Source organism: Aquarana catesbeiana, linkage group LG08 (assembly GCF_042186555.1).
Source record: "Aquarana catesbeiana isolate 2022-GZ linkage group LG08, ASM4218655v1, whole genome shotgun sequence".
Taxonomy (NCBI): Eukaryota; Metazoa; Chordata; class Amphibia; order Anura; family Ranidae; genus Aquarana; species Aquarana catesbeiana.
This window is the reverse complement of record NC_133331.1, coordinates 118,640,467-118,656,646: the sequence shown is the minus strand read 5'-3', so window position 1 is coordinate 118,656,646 and position 16,180 is coordinate 118,640,467. Positions and strand designations below refer to the sequence as shown.

The 16,180-nt window shown below is 40.8% G+C and overlaps 1 protein-coding gene across 1 annotated transcript in view; it reads left to right on the top strand.

Annotated features, from left to right (window-relative positions):
• Positions 1–282: 282 nt before the first annotated feature.
• PCDH15 (protocadherin related 15) overlaps positions 283–16,180 on the top strand; it is a 2,079,434-nt gene continuing 2,063,536 nt past the window's right edge. Inside the window, exon 1 of the mRNA XM_073596339.1 lies at positions 283–1,157. The gene's annotated coding sequence lies outside the window, so the exon portion shown is untranslated. The remainder of the gene's footprint in view (positions 1,158–16,180) is intronic.

Genomic DNA, 16,180 nt, shown 5'->3' with positions numbered 1-16,180 from the left:
CATAGAAATCAATGGGAAACGCACCAACGATGTACCTACCATAGAAATCAATGGGAACGCACCAAAAACACATAAAAAATGAATTGAAATGCATTGCGGATGCAATCTAGATTGCCTTCAAATAAAGTGCAGCACACTAAAAATAGTATATAGGTTTTTAAGCACCAGTGTGGAAGGGTCCGTGCACATGGCCATAGGACACAGCTGTCTTGACTTTGATAAACTTTCCCAAGTTTAGGAGAAATCATTTTAGATTGGGCGTGTGAAGGACAGTGCAATGAATGAGAGTCCCCGGCAATTCACATCGCTGGCAGTATCCTCCTCCCGGCTGATCCGCACACACACATAGCGTGCTCTGTACATTGGATCAGATGTCAACTAGTATCCTCTTGTAACTGCAGCAGGCGCACGTACTGAGCCCAGCTCCGAGCAGTCTCCTCCAGCCAGCCAGCCGCCGTCCACACGCCGGGGCTCCTCTTACAAGCGGCTCCAGTAATTGTCACGTTTAGGAAGATCAGATGGCAGAGGGTGGAGTTAATGATCGGATTGACGAAGGGACACAAGCGTGTTTACCTGCTGCTCTCAGATGTTCTACTCTATCCTTCATCCACAGATGAGCTGTGTGTACGCACCACCATCCGAGCCGGGAGAACACAGCCTTACATCGCAGACACTGCTTCTTCTATAAATAGGGAATTTGGGGCATTTTTTTTTTCTTTTTCAATTTTTCTGGCATTAGCTGCACGCCAGTATAGTGGATCAACGCGATAATCATTGCCAGTGTGTGTGTGTTGATGGCTTTTATGTGATCGGATTTCAGCAACCTAATCCTCTTGTCTGTGCAAGGGGGCAGAGTCCTAGGGAACAGAACAGCATTGAGTGAGCGCACTCGTGCGATTAATAATGAAGCTTCTCCTCGCTCGCAGCCTGTTGTGGGGATCAGGGGTGTTGCTGATGCTGCTGTGCTGAGCATGGGATCCCAGCCTCCTGCTTTGTGGATGGAGTTATTAGGGATAACCTTTGGAAGAATCGTAGAGTCCAGGAAAACCGAAACCTGCATGTGATCTGTCAGATTAGCCATTTGAACTATGTCAGTGCATTGGGTTCAACTGCTGTCACTGGAATATTTGCGGTTACAATTACGTGTTTATTAACAGGTAAGGAAATCCCCAGATTGCTTTTACATATTTCTGTGTGTGTGTGTGCTAATATCTCTCTGGATTTGTATCTCACTCTATTTTCTATCTCTGTTCCTATGTTTCTCTCTGTTTCTCTCTCTGCTCTTTCCTTCTCTCTCTCTCCCCTCTTTTCTTTCTCTCTCCTTATTCCCCTCTATATCCGCTCTTTTCTTTCCATTTCCTTCTCTCTCTCTATTTCTCTCTCTCTATTTCTCTCTCTCTCTTTCTCTCTCTGCTCTTTTCTTTCGCTCTCCTTTTTCTCTCTCTCTTCTTTCTGTTTTTCTCTCTATCTGCTCTTTTCTTTATCTCTCTTCTTTTCTCTCTCTCTCTCTCTCTCTCTCTCTCTCTCTCTCTCTCTCTCTCTTTCTCTCTCCTTTTTTTTCTCTCTCTTCTCTCTCTCCCTCTTTCACTCCTCCTTTCTTTTCCTTTATCTTTCTCTTTTGTATTCTTCCTCATTTTCCTCTATCGCACTCTCTCTTCATGTATGTATGTGTGTGTGTATATGTGTATATATATATATATATATATATATATATATATATATATATATATATAGTATATATTTTCTCTCTCTGTCTTCTATCTATCTATCTATCTATCTATCTATCTATCTATCTATCTATCTATTTATCTATCTGTCTCTACAGTATATATAGTTGGATCAATATATATATATATATATATATATATATATATATATATATATATATATATATATATATTCGTTTTTTAACAAAGTTAGGGCAAAGTTTTCTCCTATCTGCTTGAATGTGCTACTACCCCAAACTCTTGCACAGCAGTTGCACTATATCACTATATGTAGGTTTGATGTAAGGTATGGAATCTTCAGAAATATTTTTTATGTTGATACCTAGGATGTTAGGAACAGATAAGGGTGCGTTAATGGGAAGTATAGATGGGTGATTAATGTGATTAATGCAGACAGGATGCCTGCTCGTGTTGCATATTTTCCCCTTAGCTCATTGTTTTGTGGAATATGGTATTAATTAGTACTTTACAGCACTCTGCCAAACCACTTGACATTCAGTGCAAGGCTTGTTTTATGTGGTCAGCATTAGATTGCTAATGCACAAGATACTGAAGAAATATTAATAGAGTATTGACAGATTTTATTGTATCTGCTAAAGTCTTGCTGACGAACTAGGCACCGAGACTGCCACTGACATAATGGTTTTAGCATAACAATTGAAGGTTTCTGGTCGTAGCTTGTGTTTGCAGTAGCGCAATGCTGTCTTCTTTATTTAATGAGTGCGATTTTTTTTTTTTCTACATCTAGTGGAATATGAGCGTCCTTGCTGTGGCAGCTGTACAGGAGATCTCATTATCATCAATAAAGCTTTCTTACACTGTGCAAAATGAATGGAATGTCTGATTGTTACAGAGCTCTGCATTAAGAGCAGCTTCATATCTATACTCTCAGCAGTGCGTGTAATGAAGTGCATCCTACTAATTGCAAGTCCAGCTGATGAATGTTTCCCCAGTTGTTTTAGCGAGGTGTCAAAGAGAGGTTACTTCATATGCTGGACCAGTGAGCAAGAGCAGCCTGTCCCCTAGCAATTCCCCTTTAATTCCTCCTCTGTGGTGCTCAACATTCATAGAAGGAGTGCATGCCACATGTTGCAGCGGAGGTCTGTGGACTGCAGTGAGAGATGTTTGTAGAATGATGGCTGTTTGTTTGCAGGGCCATGCTACCATCGCATCTGCAGCCATTTCAATGATGTCCATTGTGTAGTGCTGAAACAGGATAGGCTGAATTCACAAAGTTAACACACAAGGACAAATAGATTTTCCAAAATGTGACAGTTATTTTCAGTTGAGTTCAAGAGATTTGAAACGTAACTAAAATACTAAATACTAAAACTAAAGATACTTAGGCTTTTTGAATCAAGCTATTGCATCATAGTCATTAAAGTATAATTAAACTTTGCCAATACATCTCTCTTATTAACCCTCTTTGGTTTATTAAAGCTGAACTCCAAGTAACCTAAAAATTCCCCACTCAAGAGTTAAAATGGAACTAAATTCACAAATACTCACCCAATCTCTAATGGCCTGACACTTTTGAGGTCTGTCATAACATGGTCTCCCCAGATTCTTTCAGGAATACAGTTATTACTGCGCACTGGCAGTCTGCCAGAATATAAGCTGAGCTGCATATGTGCAGGGATTTCAAACAGGCAGGTAAGTGTATTTTATTGCAAAATAGACATTGCATGTGTCTTTTGTAATAAAGAGCCTGCCTGTCTACAGTTTTTAATGTTTTGCCTTCAGTTCCACTTAATTGCTCATTTATTTCTAGGGAGTATGAAAAAGCAGATTTACGTACCCAATCATCTGCTCCTGCAGACTCCTATGAGCTGTATCTGCTAGACTGGTACCCTACACTACTTTTTTCCTATGCTCTAGCAGTGTAAGGTCCCCTGAACCGTATTAAGAACCAATGCAGGGTCCATAGCCCTGCATTGGACATGACGCTAAGGGACAGCCCAGTGCTGGAGCATGCGGGAGCACCATCTACTAGGAGAGCAGAGGATCAAGTGCATATAAATGTTTATTGTTAACATAGAATAAACAAGAAGTAAACACTTGCAGTGTGGACAGAGCTCCACTCAAAGTGAGAATTTTTAGGTTTGATGGAGTTGGGTTTTAAAATACCATTGAACGCTTGTATTACATTGTATCTCTTTTACAAGTGCAAAAAATTTCTGTTTATACAGTCAGAAATCTTGTGAGCTGATAACATCCTGTGCTGTCTGCCTCTAGTTTATTATAAGTTTTTTTTTATTGTCATAAGTTATTGTTCCCAGCTGTCTTCATGGACTACAAAACACATCTCTCTTTTATGGATAAGAGGGGGAGGTGTTATGTAGCCCTAAGCCCCCATTTACATTGAACGCGGCTTTGAAATCAGGCTACTTCAGCGCAATATCAAAGCCGCTGGTCAGTGTTATTTCATGTGCGGCTTGCTGACATCTGTGTGATTTTATGCACACAGATGTCAATGCAAGTCGCACATGAAATTGCCAAAAATAGTGCAGAAACCTTTTATCAAATCGGTGCAAGTAGGAGTCGCATCAAATTGAATGGTTCCATAGGCACACATAGGGTGCGACTTGTCATGCAATTTTGAACTGTCAAATCACAAGCCGTACCGGTGTGAACAGGGGGCTAATACAGAGTTATGTAGTCCTAACACTCTCCCTGTTCTTGGGTGTGAGCGCTGCTCTGTATGGTTGTCACCCCAGAACAGGAAATGTGGTAATGGCAGGATTAAAACGTAAAATAAAGGAAAAAGTAGTGTGAAAAAGTTAATGTGGCTACCACATGTAAGGACTGGTTAGCTACAACACTATCAATTTTTGTCTTTTGGATTTTTATATGCTTAAACGATAAATACCTGTGGAATGTTATCTATATTTGCATACATTGAGATGCTTTAATCACACTGAAAGGACGTTTAATGTTTAATCAGCTGGATACTTAATGTGGATTAAGTGATTATAACATTCTACATAACGTTATGCTGTTGAATTACAAAGAGGTTAATGATGAAGTTCAGATTCATAGATTGACTTCTATAAGGCTTATTTACTGGATATGACAGGGCGATCTGTAAAACGCAGAAATCCATAATAAGTAGTGAGATGAGTGTTGTTGCTATGCGTATAATTGCTGTCTGCACATTATTCAGTAAGCTCACACGTGTAGACTACATTTGGGATATAACTGACAATTGCTGTTGCACTTGGTGTTCGGTTATGTTAACTCTAAAAGCTGTATGCGCATACCACTGAATATTATTACATTTTTAAACTTTTAGAGATAGTATGGTAAAGTGTTGTGTAAGTGCTTTAATTTATATATTAGGTGGATCTGGTGTCAGGTTGGTTTAGTTTCAGGGCAGAAACTTAATCCTGACAAGTACTGGCAAATAGCACTCAGTGTTCTTTGCTGTCCATGGTGCTGAAACTGTTTTACCGTAATCATTGTTATAGATGAACTTTGTTTCACGTTTATCTCTTCGTTCTTGTAATTGTAGTTTACCCAAGCTGATTAACAGTTCTACCCAACTCTGTCTAATTGCCATAGCACTGCGCAATAATGTATGCTGGGTATTGTGACCTTTCATGTGGGACTAGAAGTATTGACTGGAATGCAATTACATTTGTTCAAAGGAAAATAGCTGACAAACCTCTAATTCAGTTTATCAGCCATGAAATGTGGTAGAAACAGTGGGTAGAAATATCATTATCGTCCTGACCTTAGGTGGTGTTATAAAGGAACAGTGAAATTACTAGACCACAGTGGTAATTAAAGAAGACAGGTTAGTGGGCTTTACAAGGACATCTGTTCACACCCTTAATCATAGATTGGGAAATCACTTGGGATAGTCTAAGGTTAAGATGGATCACTAAAATGAGGGATGAGTGTTTCTAAGAAATCAGTCATTCATTTTGCTTTACACATCTACAATGCAGTGGTTCAAGCTCAACTAACATAAAGTGGATCTGACATCTCAGAAAAGAACACAGTGGAATCCTTTAAGTAGCAATCATGGATCTGCTCTGTTGGTTGTCTTTAGACTAGAAAGGGACATTTTGTAAGGGCAATTTCATACTTATCCATAAATTTGTAGTGGTATCAGGCTGATTTTGCTGCAGGCCATGGGACTGTTTGATAAATGTGTCTTATATGATGAAAGTGACAGCACACTGGAATGTCTTTTGGAGCATGTGGTGCAGTTGTACTATTAATACCGGATTCATGGGTTGCTTAGACTGAGTATCTTTAGCCATGCCACATTCATGGGTAGATCTACTGTGGCATGATTCAGGCCATTGGTATTATTCAGAGAACTATAACACTGTCCTTTACTTGGTAAAAGTGCATTAACAGTATATGATGAGAGAGTTAATGACACTACTAAAATGATATAGTTAAAGGAGTTGTACTGTATGGTTATGGCATACAATTTGATTTTATAACATCAGCATTGTAGCAGAGCTAAATTCTCCTCTGCTGTTTAATTTTGATTTCTGAGGATTACATATCCCATGGTACCTTTTTTGCCTGCAAGCAGTTATTCATACTTATCAGCCGATAATGGCCAGCAATATCTTCCCTGTAGCCAATTCTTCCCAGGGCTTTGGTTTTCTGGCACTGTCATCTTGTATTTGGGAGACAATGGTGTTTCCTGATGGCTCAGAGCCACCTCCCCACTGCACATGTACAAGATATAGGGGGGCAGGGGGGCTAGTCTTGTAGCCACCTAGGATGTCTGACATTTTCCTTGGAGGAGGAAGTTGGTAGGGGAAGGCTGAGGCTATGTCATCCTTGCTTAGGTGAGGATTGAGGAAGTGGAAGTAAGAACCATCAAAAAACTCGCCCCCCCCCCAAAAAAAAAAAAAAAAAAACAGGTAAAGGTGAAGGTGTGCTAATATAAGGATGGGGCTTTTTGTGTAATTCAGGATTTCACTTTTGGTCTCTACATCTGTAACATTTGTCCTCCAAAAAGGTGCCTGATTATGGAATTGTGCAGACATGTATGGATGATAAAATATATTTGGGCCCACTATGACATGGGAATATTTTCAGCTACACAAGGCAGCAACAAAAAAGCTCTTGAACAGGTCCGACCTCAAAGGGGCTTTCTATATTAGTATTCAATTACACCTGTTGTGTGAGTTGTTAAAGAGACCTTAGATAACTGGTGTGCAAAAGAGAGATTTTAGCATTGTGAAGTTCACACTTGATTGGCAAGCTGTAATAAGGGCTAATGTAGGAATTGCTCTTCATGTCACCAGAACCTTTTGAAAAATCTAATTTTATGTCTAAATGTAAGTAGTTACTCCCCCAAACATGACATTGCTTGGTGACTTAGCAACCCATCATCAGGATAGGGACTCTGCCTAGTTCTGTGTTACTACAGGCATCGAGAAAGTCTGTGTTTGCATAGGAAGTTCTGTTGGCTCCTGTGATGCTGAGAAGAACATAGACTTGTGTATATAGCACATGTCATTCATATTCCATTCACCAGAGATCCGGACTAGAGTAAAAATGTGAAGCACAAAGAGAATTTGTAAATTACAAATACTCTAATATAGAATTCAGGAAAGTCTGGGGTACTTTAGATGAAGACAGACAGCAAACCATCATACCATACCTGTATAAGAAATCATGATATAATTTAAAAATGAGAAAGAACTCCTTGCCTCTGGGTCACTCAGGAGTAGTAGAATTACAAATGATTTGACATGGATATATCTCAATCTCTGACAAACTCACAGAACCTATGTATGTCAAATGAACCATGAACATCTTGAACTGTGCTTGCTTTAGTGTATCAGGAATTGTTCTGAAATAGGGACATGCAATTTTCTTCTGCCTTACTCACTGCATTAAACATCAGGTAGTAACACTTACTGTCTGTTTTTGGTATATACAGTATGTTAAAATATTATGTTTAGTAATGTAACTTACACATGTGACACAAACATATGAAATAACTGATCGTTATGTAACATTGAATATTTTTATGTCTGCCTGTTCTGCTTTACCAATTACTGGGCTTACAATGACACTAAATGGTATCTTTATTCTCCAATGATAATCCATACACACCCACTAGTCAATGGCACTGTAATTTTATTTTCATAAAATTGTCTCTTCCTGTACTTATTTGCTTCCTTGTAACATCCTCCTTGAACTCCTGAACCTATCCTTTCCTTTTCTCCCTCAATTCCATTTTTTTGGAAGGAGCAGCACATTCTAGTTGTGGTCATGTGCACTACTCTATTCACACTACATATCCCATATTCTATAGTCTTTAGTGCATCATGGAAGCAAGCAAGAGAGGATGGCAATGTTCCTACTTACAGAGGAACCATAAAGAACAAATGTAGCCACACTGTAAAAGTAAGTTGAATCGGAGCTGCAAAAAAAAAAAGATGGAATTTGAAAATTTGGCTGAGGCTGGAAGCAAAAGTTTTTTGATTTAAGAATACATACAGTACTTAAAGTGGTTGTTACCCCCCAATAAAAAAAAACATGCACCTGCCCCTTTAGGGCATGAGCTATAGCATAGTGCTTTTGACTAGTCAAATGCCCCTTTGCTGACTTTCCCTCTATGAGCTGACCACATTTATCATGGCTGCTGAGCCATGAGATCCTGGTCAGGATAAGTGCCTCTGTCATCTAGCTTCTCTCCTGTGTGTCTCTGCAGCTCCCCCTCCTCTCTCCCGGTCAGCTCCGTAGTGTGTGTAGTGAGAATACAATCTCAAGGCCCCTCCTCTATCCTTTCCTCTCCATACAGCCCCTCTCCTTCAGCCTTCATTCACTGACTATACTGTTTACCTAAAACAGAAGGAGAATCTCAGCCCCTCCCACTTGGCTCTCTTAGAGCAGAGAGAAGATGTGATCACAAATGAGCACAAAGAAAAAAAGGTATTTAGAATTGAAAAAAACAAACCACACTGCACTGCTTAATGAACAAACACATGGAGGCTAGATCAGTTTTTAGCCATTTGAGTTTACAACCACTTTAAATATATTTATTTAAACCAGAGTTTATTGTAACTTTAAAGTAGAACTAAGGGCAAAGCCCTTTTTTTATTTTGGATGGACTAAGGGAGGGTTATAACTCCTGTCATTTTTTTATTGTCCCATTGTGAAGATTTTCCTTCACTTCCTCTCCCATTGCCAAAACAGGAAGTGAAAGGAAATCCTTCTATAAGTGAGGAAAACCATGGTTGCTGCCAGGGACAGTGGGAACGGTGTCCCCAATGAAAGATTTCCTCTCTATCCCTCTTCTGGTGACAACCTTAAATTTGGAATTTTCTTTTACTTTCAGTCATGATGGTGGAGTTTATTTGTTTGGAGACATGTGAAATTTGATACATTTATACATTTATTTTTTTCCACCAAAAAAAACAATCAATTGCAGCCTCACTGTGCCCACCAAACTCAGCCACTGTGCCATAAAACGCAGTCACTGTACCATCAAATGCAGCCACTGTGCCCATCAATTGCAACCACTGTGCCCATCAAATGCCGCCACTGTGCCTATAATTGCAGCCACTGTGCCCATCAAATGCCACCACTGTGCCCATCAGTTGCCACCACTGTGCCCATCAAACGCAGTCATTGTTCCCATCAAATGCTGCCACTGTGCTATCAAATGCTCCCACTGTGCCCATCAAATACAGTCACTGTCCCCATCGAATGCTGCCACTATGCCCATCAAATACAGTCACTGTCCCCATCGAATGCTGCCACTATGCCCATCAAATACAGTCACCCATCGAATGCTGGAGTAATTGTACTTACATAGTGTACAGTCTAACTTTATTTAGTAAATCAACCCTGGCAGATATTTAAAATTTTTTTTTGTAACTTTCTCTTTTGAATAGGCCTTGTAAAGATCAGCATAAAAAGATCAGCTTTTAAAGAAAAAGTGCACTTAGTTCCCTTTTTCTGACCTTACATAACCCACCCTCTCCCTCCCCGGATAAATACTTTCCTCAATTTGCTGTATATTTACATTTATTTCCATAAATCTTCAGTGTACTGGCTATGTCTGTACAGACTTTTATGGGGCTGTGTGCAGTGCATCTTTGGCCTTGGGAGACAGCCCCAAAGGATTTTCTGGGACTGTAATGTGCAGAAGTGGTCAAGACACTGAAATCTTGTGCTGAACATAAAAAAAACTGCGGAGGCCTCTGTTATCGAGCCAAAGTAGGTATTTACCTGGGATTGAGGTGAGTGAATAAGGCTAGGTGAAGAAATGGAAGCTGAAAGTATATGTGCTATTTTTTAGGGTTCCCTTCAAACTTTTGTGGTGCACTGTGGTACTTTACTACGTGCACTTTGGCACACCTTATGCTGTGTTTTGCATTAAGGCAGCCCATGCCAACATACCCCCAGCTTACCATAAATTAAACCTGATCCTTTTTTCCAGCTGCAGTGCACCATAATGCACAGTAATGTATAAACGCATGTGGCAGTGCCCTGCATTGCAGGTCTGATGTGTGAATGCTTCCGTAACATGCATTGGCAGTAAAGCCCCATGCACACTGTTAGATTTTCTGCAGATTTTTGTCTTCAGATTTACCAAAACCACGTAGTGCAAGCGCCTGCCTGATTGCATACAAATTGAAACTCTTAAGGTTTGACCTCATATTATATGGTTTTGGTAAATCTGAAGACAAAAATCTGCAGAAAATCTAATAGTGTGTATGGGGCATTACCATGTGAAGCTTGCCTCAAAGTGCAGTTATACTTCGGAAAACCAGTCCACTTACCAAGGCTTTATAGAAGATCTATCTCTGTAGTTTATACATCTATGTGGTATCCCCCAAGGGACAAAGTGCAGGGAGCATTTGCTGCCATTATGATACATGTCTTTATTGTGCTGTAAAAACACATATTTTTTTTTTCTTTTAACGCTGGTTGTAGCTCTACCCTAGGGTTGAAGCCCAGGGTGTTTCCATGTCCCCTAACCATATTCATTCTCACTGATCCTGTTTCCCCACTCCGTACTCTGGGCCTGAATGGTAGCAGTAGCAGCCTACCCCAGTTTGTAAAAGGTTTTATGTGACTGCCAGTCTAGGGAGAGAGATTACAAGAGTACAAGTGGCTGGCTGGCTCTCATTGTGCGCTGGGCAGCAGTATAAACACACAATCCCACAACACAAGCTTGTAGCCTAATGCAACCGGGCTCAGGTGTGAAGAGAGCGTCAAGGACCAATAGGGAGGTTTGGAGGAGAGTGGGGACACAAATACGTTTTACAGGAAGTCAATATTTGCATATAAATGCAGATGTCTATACACTTTGGGGTTGTTTTACTAAAACTGGAGAGTGCAAAATCTGGTGCAGCTGTGCATTGTAGCCAACCAGCTTCTAACTTCAGCCTGTTCAATTAAGCTTTGACAAAACAACCTGGAGGCTGATTGGTTTCTGTGCAGAGCTGCACCATATTTTGCACTCTCCAGTTTTAGTAAATCAACCTCTGTATGCATGTTTATACTTATCACCAGGGCTTTTTTTCTCAGAGAGTAGGTGCAGGAACCCACCCTCACCAGTGAACTCCCCGCCTCCAATTACGCCATTTCTTGGGAAAGAAATACCTTCTCTTCTCTCGTCAGTTTACCCCCTCTCCCCCACAGGTCACCCTCTCCCCCCCAGGATTCCTTCTTGTCTCTCGTCCACAGTTCACCCCCCACAGCTAAACCTACCCCCTCCAAAGCTCACCCCCTCCACAGGTTACCTTCTCTCGGACCTATCAGAGCCCCGCTCTCCTTCACCTCCCGTCTCCATCCCTCCTTCACCTCCTCTCCCGTCTCCATCCCTCTGTTGCGGGCTCCTCCAACCTCTTCATCCTCCATCACTTCACCTTCCGTCTCCATCCCTCCTTCACCTCCTCTCCCGTCTCCATCCCTCTGTTGCAGGCCCCTCCAACCTCTTCATCCTCCATCACTTCCATCCCTCTGTTACTCTATCCCTCCCTTCTTTCATCTTTCCGTAACTCCATTCTATTATCTCTTGCTCCATCCCTCCCTCCATCATACTGTCCATCTAACAATCCCTGTGCCTTATATCCCTGCACCTTTTCTATCCTCCATCACTTTCATCCCTCTATTATTCTGTCTTTCCCTCTATCTTTCCATAACTCCATCCTTTGCTCCATTTCTCTGTCTCGCTCACATCTCTCCATCCATCTCTCTGTCACCCAATCTATATATAGGGCTCTTTCACACATATATGTCCATTTTCATGGACTCCAATTGCTCAACAGGGATCGATCCGTTGATCACTGCTGAGCCAGCGGATGACAGGTCCATCCCTGCTCACTGTGCAGAGACGGACCTGTCAGAGCCCCGTTCTCCTCTATGGGGGGGATCGGATGAAAACAAGTAGCCTGTCCGTTTTCATCTGATCCGCCAGACGGATGAAAAATAGGGTCACCGTCCATCTGGCATCCGTCGCTCCATAGAGGTGAATGGAGCGTCCGTTCAAGTCCGCCTGGAAAACTGACAGGTGGACCTGAACGGTCCACATGTGTGAAAGAGCCTTCACTCCATACTGTTTTCATCCCTCTGTCCATCCACCTCCCCCATCACTCCAGTACGCTGTCTTTCCATTATAAACAAATAAAACTACTCCAATGCACTTCCACACCAAATTTTCTCACTACTTACTAAAAAAAAATATATATGCATAGTAAACACCTTAAGACCATCAAGCACAATAAATAATCTAATATATACTGATCAAGCATACATTTTATAGACATACACTATACAACATCAGCACTTTTCATCTACAAAATCAGCCTGAACTGTGATATTGCTGCTGCCTCCCCTCTCCTGACATGCTGGGATTTGTAGTGCCACAGCCTGACACATGAGGTGGTCATACAGGAGAGGAAGCTGTGCCTGGTAATGGGTAGGGATAGAGAGGTGTAATGGAGATTGGGGGGAGATCTCAGAAAACATGCTCCCTTTAGAAGCAGAGCAGTTCAGTCACACACAAAAACGATCTAGTGTAACAGCATGAGCCAAGAGCCTGCTACACAGAGCCCATCCTCTCCCCTCTCCCCTCTCCCCTCCTCCTGCCCACTAAGATAAGCCACCAACAGGACTGTCTGCATGTTGCTCAGCTAGCTTACCTTCGGCTAGGCTGAGCTCCGTCCTCCGTGACTGCAGACAGTCTCTACTCCTCCCCCTCCCAGCATCTCCTGTGAGGAACTTGAATAAAGCTCGCTGAGAGAAAGGGGGAGGATACATAGCTTCACTCACAGCCAGATCATTGGAAACTCTCAGTCTCAGCCGGCTCCGGCCGGGAGCTGCACATGCACAGTCGAGCCGAGAGCGTCACTGGCTGAAAGCGGATGTTTTCACTGCCAGGCTTTTCACTTTATGGATTTTTACAGGCACCGAAAATATGCCCGGTTTTTATGGGCTGCCCGTAAAAACATGGGCGGTTGGCAACACTGACTTGGCCCCATGCTACACTGATCTGACAGACAGCAGGCGGGGATAGCTGCCTCTGAAATCCCCCATTAATGCCAATAGCTGTGTTGTGGGCACTCGGTCCCAGGGCACTGATCAGTCAGCTGTGGGGCACATGCCCTGGATACCGGCACTAGCATACAGAAGCTGGTGGAGGAAGTGAATTGTATAGAAAACTTCCTCTACTGGCTTCTGTTTTATGAGACAGGCTGCAGAGGGAAGGGCTGCCTGAGGTGGCGGAATTGCGTTCCAGCATGTTCCGGCAGAAAAAAAACCCTACTTATCACTTCGACATATAGTTTTCATTGAAAATAACCTCCGCTTACGTATTTTGTTATCATGTACTCTATTCATTGTTCCAGGCTTTCCTTAAAGACTTGTTTACACCACATGTGTTTGGCTATTTTGGTCGACAGGGTGCCAGCACATGAACAGGGCAAAAAGCCTTGTTTTATATTTTGACACTTTACAGAGTTCACACATTTCAGCTTACATGCTGTGTTGGTGCGTGCTCTATAAAAGTGAGGCAGGCAGTGAGACGCTCCAGCATGGATTTGAATATAAAGGCAATATGTGAAAAAAAAAAGAAAACCCACTCTGCACTGCAATGAATGTAAAATCCCAATCCAGGACACGGAAAATGCACCTCAGTGCACCTCACTAGCACACGCCAATGCATATATGCTGATGTGTGCTGTGGTGTGAATCTACCCTCAATCAACATTTTATTTTTTATTTTGTACTTTAAACTAAATATTTATTATTAGCCTGGTAATATTTACATTTGCAAAAACTTCTTTGCAAAAGATTTTGTTTCATTATTTGATACTCATTCAATGTAGTGTACTGTTGCCATAAACTACCAAAATATTAAGGTTTATATTCATGTCCTTGTGTGATACAAAATGATTAATTATACTATATAATCATTAATTGATTCTTTACGATTTGAACAGGAAAATAAAAACATTTTGGTCAGATTACATTTCCATATTCAATAACAGAGTCCCTGGCTATAGTGAGCGTTTGTACTGTAGGGTTTTTGTATCTGCCTTTGTTCATCAGTTCTAGGCTCTGCCAAGCCACCTGCTACAGTGACTGAGAGCTTTAACTTCAGGGAAATAACATTTCACAAATAAAACAGTTTCTCTATTCACAACACATAAGCCTTCCAAATAGGAACATTTATGTAGTAGATTTTATCCACTGATCCAGAATATAACGAAATCTAAAGGAATGTAGTACAAGGGCCACATTCATTAATGATGTACAAATTCAGAATAATGTTCTTTACTTTTAGAAGCTACACATACCCAAGCCTCAATAACCTTGTAATTTGTAGATTATTCCTATTAAACTTAAAGGGACACTCAACGTCTCTGTGAGAGTATGTGTATATGCCTGTCTCGCTCTCTTTTTAGCTTTTTTATAAAATACAAGGTAAATTAATGTATGGAAGGATATGTTTTTGATAGACCAAAGCTGCAGAATTCAACAAGGAGCATCCATACTGCCAACAGCAAAAACACTGGGGTTGATTTACTAAAACTGGAGAATGCAAAACCTGGTGCAGCTGTGCATGGTAACCAATCAGATTCTAACTTCAGCTTGATCAGCTCCGATAAAACAAAAAAAAACTGGAAGTTGATTGATTTTTGTGCAAAGCTGCACCAGATTTTGCACTCTATGGTTTTAGTAAATCAGCCCACTGTTCTGCCATTTCAGCCATGGAAATAGTGTGTGCTGTGATCATACAAGTAACTCTTATCAATTCTGACTGTGTTGAAATAAGTTTTAGTGAACAGCAGTATAAAACAGATTGTGATAAGGGAAGTAGCATGACTATTCTCCATTGCAAATGTATTTCTACTGAAAAACTAATTTTACTGCTTCTTACAAGGAGTGGTTTCAGGCAGTCGATAGATATAATCTATTTAAAGTGGCAGTATTATATAAGGTAACTTTTTTGCATTAAAAAGTGTAGCGTAATTATAAACTTTTCATTAATTTTATCACTTTACTTATTATAGTTAACATCAGACCTTGGGTTTCCCCAAGGTAGGACTTTTTTCTTTAACTATTTTTATGCAATCCTACCTGCAGTTGTTCAGGCAATCAGCACTACTCAGAGATCTGTGACAAGAAAAGAAATAAGGAAATACAGGACTTTTTAGGTGCTTACAACCTCAGGAATGAAGTGCAATAAATAAAATATTAAAACTATACATTTTAGTCTGCACAAAATGTTTATCAAAACAATTAAAAGATTACAAAATGTGTTGTATCACAAAGTCATGCATGGAGAAAACCTCTGATTGCAACAGTATTACACCGTATATACAGTGCCTTGAAAAAATATTCATATCCCTTGAAATTTTCCACATTTTGTCATGTTACAACCAAAAATGTAAATGTATTTTATTGGGGTTTTATGTGATAGACCAGCACAAAGTGGCACATAATTATGAAGTGGAAGGAAAATGATAAATGTTTTCCTTTTTTTTTTTACAAATATCTGAAAAGTGTGACGTGCATTTGTATTCAGCCCCCCTGAGTCAATACTTTGTAGAACCATCTTACGCTACAATTACAGCTGCAAGTCTTTTTGGGTATGTCTCTACCAGATTGACACATCTAGAGAGTGAGATTTTTGCCCATTGTTCTTTGCAAAATAGCTCAAGCTCTGTCAGATAGGATGGAAAGTGTCTGTGAACAGCAATTTTCAAGTCTTGCCACTGATTCTCAATTGAATTTATGTCTGGACTTTGACTGGGCCATGCTAACAAATGAATATGCTTTGATCTAAACTATTCCATAGTAGCTCTGGCTGTAGGTTTAGGTCATTGTCCTGCTGGAAGGTAAACCTCTGCCCCAGTCTCAAGTCTTTTGCAGCCTCTAACAGGTTTTCTTCTAAGATTGCCCTGTATTTGGTTCCACCCATCTTCTCATCAACTCTGACCAACTTCCCTGAC